Genomic DNA, 5291 nt, shown 5'->3' on the forward strand with positions numbered 1-5291 from the left:
AATCAGCGAGAGAGAGAGAACCAAGGACGCTAGAAGTCACAGGCATCACCTCACGCAAAAGCTTTGTTTTATATCAAGACTCAACAATGAAAAGAAGAAGTGTGTTTTTGTAAGGAGAAGTAAGCCAGCATTATGGAAACAATGGATATAGTTTGTTTATCGGGGGTAGCAGCTGAGTTTTGCGTGTGTGTTTGTTTAACGCTGGATTTGATTGAAAAGTCTCAACTGGGTCATGAGTTGCATGCGGTAAGTAAGACTTCTGTGTTATGTTGGAAATTGGCATGTAAGTGCATATTATATAAACGACACGAACATGTAGTGAATCATAAGTTATCCAGTGTTGTATAAAGTGTTGCATGACTCGTACTCGCTCCTCCTGCAGCTCGTTACTCCTCCTTCCGAATTTTTTCGTACGTTATCGGAAAGAGTCAGTGAAGCTTATTTGTCTTTTATAAATCTGATAAACTAAAGACTCTTCGGAGATATAATACTACTCTATAGGTACTCCATGAATTAAATGTTGTTGACTTAAAAGACATAATAATGTATATAAAAATAAATTGTTTTAAAGTCGCAATGAAGTTAAAATGAAAAACTGTCATTTGTTTTGAAAAATTGTCTTTTTTTTTTTTTTACAAATTATTCATCTGTGAGCATCATAATTTTTTTGATTATATCAACTTTAATCAAAAACGCAAGTCTCATTCCTTCCTCGAAATGATCTTTCTTTACTTCCGGTCATATGGCAGGTGGGCCGGGTCCAGGAAAAACACACTAAATTGACCCAACTTCAAACATTCAAATCAGTTCTTGATGGTCTTTAATCCAGCCCTACTTTCTTTTTTGTTTTTATCTGTGAAAGGTAATCCCATGCAATCTTTTTTTGTATTATTTTTTTATTGCATAATGACATCAAATACAAAAAACACATGAACAAGAGGGAGTGACATATTTTAACAGAGAAGAAAGAAGAATCAGAAAAAATGAAGTACTTTTAAAATATAACATGTTTTCAGAGCTTTTTTGTTTTTTACTTTTTTCAAAGGGGTGCCCTGTAACTTGAAATCATTCATAAATGTGACAGATTTGGTTTACAAAGGGCCCATTTTGTGTATTGTGTATATGGTACTTTCCTAATACAATAAATAACTGTATAATATATTGTTCATTACTTTCAAATGATTTCATTTCAGAAGCCATTTCACTTGGATATACGTCACCATGCGGAAAATAAGACAACTTCCGTTTCATGGTGACTTACACTATTTCACCTTTAATCATTACAATAATTTAATAAAATATACCAAATGTTATAAAATATTTACTTGAATAATATCTCGCTTCATATTTTTAGTTTTGACTGGCGACTGTTACATCATCAAAAAGCAACATTCTTCTGAATGGCGTCGGGTGTGAATCTGCAGCTGTTTGGCGGGTATGTGAAGCACATACCATCGGAGACTTCATTCAGTGTCCATGTAAAACAAACCAGATGCTTTACTATATTTTCTGAAGCGTGTGCAACTCCAGGCAGCACTTTTAGAGCAGATCCGTCATATACGTCTTAATCTACTGATATAATCCTATCTTTAGATGATGCAAAACACATAGGCATCATGTATTGTCATATTTATATTACATTTGTTCGATTTATTACATTGCGTCATTCGACGCGGTTAACATCAGACCTGACACGAGACATACATGAATTGCAAGTTTTACATATTTGAGTTTTTCACATAAAATTATGGTATGGCTTTAAAAGTCCTGGATTATTAAAGACAACAGTATAGCCTGACAGAAAACAATCTGAAAACAGCAGCTTGGTTATTCTGCAAAACAAAATATATTTCTTACTGCACAGAAGCAAGAAAATCATGGGCGTGGATAAGTGACTTTTGTGTTTTGTGTCTCACTTGCTCTTTCTTTTGTGTGCAGCTGGAGCGAGCGAGCGAGAGAAAGACAGAAATATCTGAGGGTGTGTAGGCCAAGGTCTTACCACTGGCATGCAGCAGGAAACCGGCCTCTCTCCAGCAGGAGGATACGGTTGCTTTACAGAGGAACAGAGATGGTTGTGCTTCCTCAAATGATTGTCAATCACTTCCCATTCATGCACACTTAACACAGAAATGAAGTAACATTCAGCACATGCTTTTTATCATAGATTTCACATCTGAAGCTGGGTTTGCACAGGACAATAGACGAACAAGCCTGGCACTGCATAACGTTAAATCAAAATAACTTGAACCGAGTTCTGACATCTTGCAAGTATTTCAAGAAAGTGAGTCATTATCGCAAAATAAACCCAGACAGGGTGGTGAGGAGTCTGTATCTCCCTCAAGAGTTTATTTTGTGATAATGACAGGCTGACTTATAGTGTATCACCCACCTTTCACTCCATTAAATAAACACATGGGCATGAAATACTGAGGTGATGTTATTCCTTGTCACTTGTAAATCATCTCAACCATTTAGCTAATGCAAAATATAAAACCATCAGCCTAATAAGATTTACATTTATGCATTTGGCAGAGGCTTTTATCCAATGCACCTTACAATGCTTATTTTTTTCAGCTGTGTTCCCTGTTTCAAACCCAAGACCTTTTGCGTTGGTAATGCCACTGAGCTATACAGGAAACATAAACTGCAACAATATGAACTGATATATAAGTGATTTTTACTTAACAAACCTTATTGTTGTTTACTTTATTTAAAGACAAACTTAATTTAACCCCTTACCTGGTGCAGCCCTTTTTGAGTTTGTAGGAGGGTGAAAAGGTGATTTTGGTCTACAAACAGTGGCGGCCGGTGACTTCTTTTTCGAGGGCCCTCGATGCAAAGTTCGTCTCAACATGTAGCCCGTCGTGTGTGGTTGCTTTTTTTAAAATATGTGTTCTGCACCTTGAGAGATTCTGTGTGCATCACGTGTTTTGTCAAAATAAGTGCCTGCTGCACACGCATGGATTATGATAAAAAAGACACTTGCGTTTGTCAGATACTCGCATAATCTCATGCGTAATCAAAGTTTACTGTTAATGGAGTGTATTGCGTGTATTTTGTGAACGTGAGCGTCTTTTATCATAAACGGTTTTGACGCGTGTGCAGCAGGCACTTGTTTTGGCGGAGCATGTGATGCACACGGGATCTCTGGGCGCGCAGGGCACATGTTTTGGGGAAAGGAACCACACACATGACACTCCGAACACTTATTTTGAATTAGCGCCTCTCGGATGAGCAGTCACGAGCCGCCACTGCCTAGAAACCTAATCTTGGTCTTGTTTTAAAGAAGACACTCTGAAGTTTTTCACTGAATTGTCTGGATGTGAAAATATGAAATAATTTTTTTTTATAGCAGTTTACATTATCTTATATATTGTATACATAATATTACAAAAATGAAAATGTTTCACATCAGAATATAAATGTTTTGAGGCACATTCCTTCGTAAATAAATCACTCTCCCTACATAATTTATTTTATAAAACACTGTTGAAATATGTATTCTAGATTCTTCAACTTTTCCAATGATATATCATTTGTCATGATTAGATGAAAATGTACAAATATTAGAGTAAACTCAGATGTCCCGCCAGGTACACCGCAAAAAAAATATTTTCAAGAAAAAAATTCCTAGCACCTTTGTCTTGTTTTCAGCAAAAACATCTTAACATTCTTAAATGTAGATGCTTTTTCTTGATGAGCAAAACGCCCCAAGAATATAAGTCTAGTTTTTAGACCAAACATAATCTGCCAATGGGGTAAGCAAAAAAATCTTGAACATTTTTCTTGAACATTAAATTCAACAAAAAATTGCTTACCCCATTGGCTGATTTTTTTTCTTGTTTTATGCACTTTTTCTCATCAAGAAAAAGCATCTTAATTTAAGAATTTTTAGATATCTTTACTGAAAACAATACAAAAATACTATTTTTTTTCTTGAAAATCATTTTTTGCAGTGTAATGGTTTAAACACCTTCTTATAACAAAGTCACAAAAACTTACACTGCAAAAAATGTTTATCAAGAAAAAATCATAGTGTTTTTGTCTTTTTTTTAGTGAAAATATCTAAAAAATTTTGAATTGGGATGCTTTTTCTTGATGAGCATAGCGACCCAAGAAAATAAGTCTAGTTTTAGAACAAAATATCAAATTTAAGTGATTTTGTGCATAAAACAAGCAAAAAAAAAAATCTGCCAATGGGGTACGCAAAAAAATCTTGAACATTTTTCTTAAACACTAAATTCAAGAAAAATTCAAGAAAAATTTGCTTACCCCTTTGGCAGATTTTTTTGCTTGTTTTAAACTAAAAACTAGACTAATTTTCTTGGGTCGTTTTGCTCATCAAGAAAAAGCACCTTAATTTAAGATTTTTTTATATTTTTACTGAAAACAGAAAACAAGACAAAAATACTAAGTTTTTTTTCTTGAAAATCATTTTTTGCAGTGTAATAGGTTAAACACCAAAGTCACAAAGACTTGTACACTGCCAAAAATGACTTTCTTACTTAGTATTTTTGTCTTGTTTTCAGTACAAATATCTAAAAATTCTTAAATTAAGACGTATTAATGAGCAAAATGACCTAGGAAAATAGATCTAGTTTTTAGACAAAAAATATAAACTTAAGTAAATTAGTGCTTAAAACAAGCAACAAAAAATCTGCTAATGGGGTAAAAAAATCTGTAACTTTTTCTTAAACACTTAATAAAAAATTTCAAAAAAGTTTTTGCTTACCACATTTTTCATACCACAATTCACTTAAATTGTATATATATATATATTTGTTTAAAAACTATTCCCTCATCAAGAAAATGCATCTTGATTAAGGAATTCTTAGATATTTGTACTGAAAACAAGACAAAAATACTAAGTAAGAAAGTTTTTGCAGTGTACAGACCTAGGGGTATTCATAATGTGACTATGCTGCAAGTAATCGCCTACATTATAATATTATGATAAACAAAGCTGTCTACTTTTACACATGTCAACACATAATGTCCATCTACTGGTTTGTTCCTGACCCATGACTCTCCAGCTTTGACCAGATAATGACCAGCTTGAAAACAGGCACCATGTTCCAAAACACACTTCAGCAGGGGGTGAGTACCCCGAAAATAGAAATATCTCCACTACAACTACTGCAAGATTATGCAACATGATTTTGGCCTTTAAGCTTGTCTTTTCCGACACAAGAGGAGTTGTTTGGTCTATCAAATGCCAAATTCAAACTAATTCATTCCGGTCAAGTAATTACATAACTTCTCTTTACTCAGTCCTTGCTACAACTATAGAG

At 34.1% G+C, this 5291-nt stretch overlaps 1 long non-coding RNA gene across 1 annotated transcript; it reads left to right on the forward strand.

Annotated features, from left to right (window-relative positions):
- Window positions 1–2424, forward strand: LOC129416644 (uncharacterized). Its single transcript, XR_012372313.1, has 4 exons — window positions 1–246; window positions 1194–1252; window positions 1355–1435; window positions 1939–2424. It is a non-coding gene; the product is annotated as an uncharacterized lncRNA (long non-coding RNA).
- The last annotated feature ends 2867 nt before the right edge of the window (window positions 2425–5291 follow it).

Source organism: Misgurnus anguillicaudatus, chromosome 11, assembly GCF_027580225.2.
Source record: "Misgurnus anguillicaudatus chromosome 11, ASM2758022v2, whole genome shotgun sequence".
NCBI classification, from domain to species: domain Eukaryota; kingdom Metazoa; phylum Chordata; class Actinopteri; order Cypriniformes; family Cobitidae; genus Misgurnus; species Misgurnus anguillicaudatus.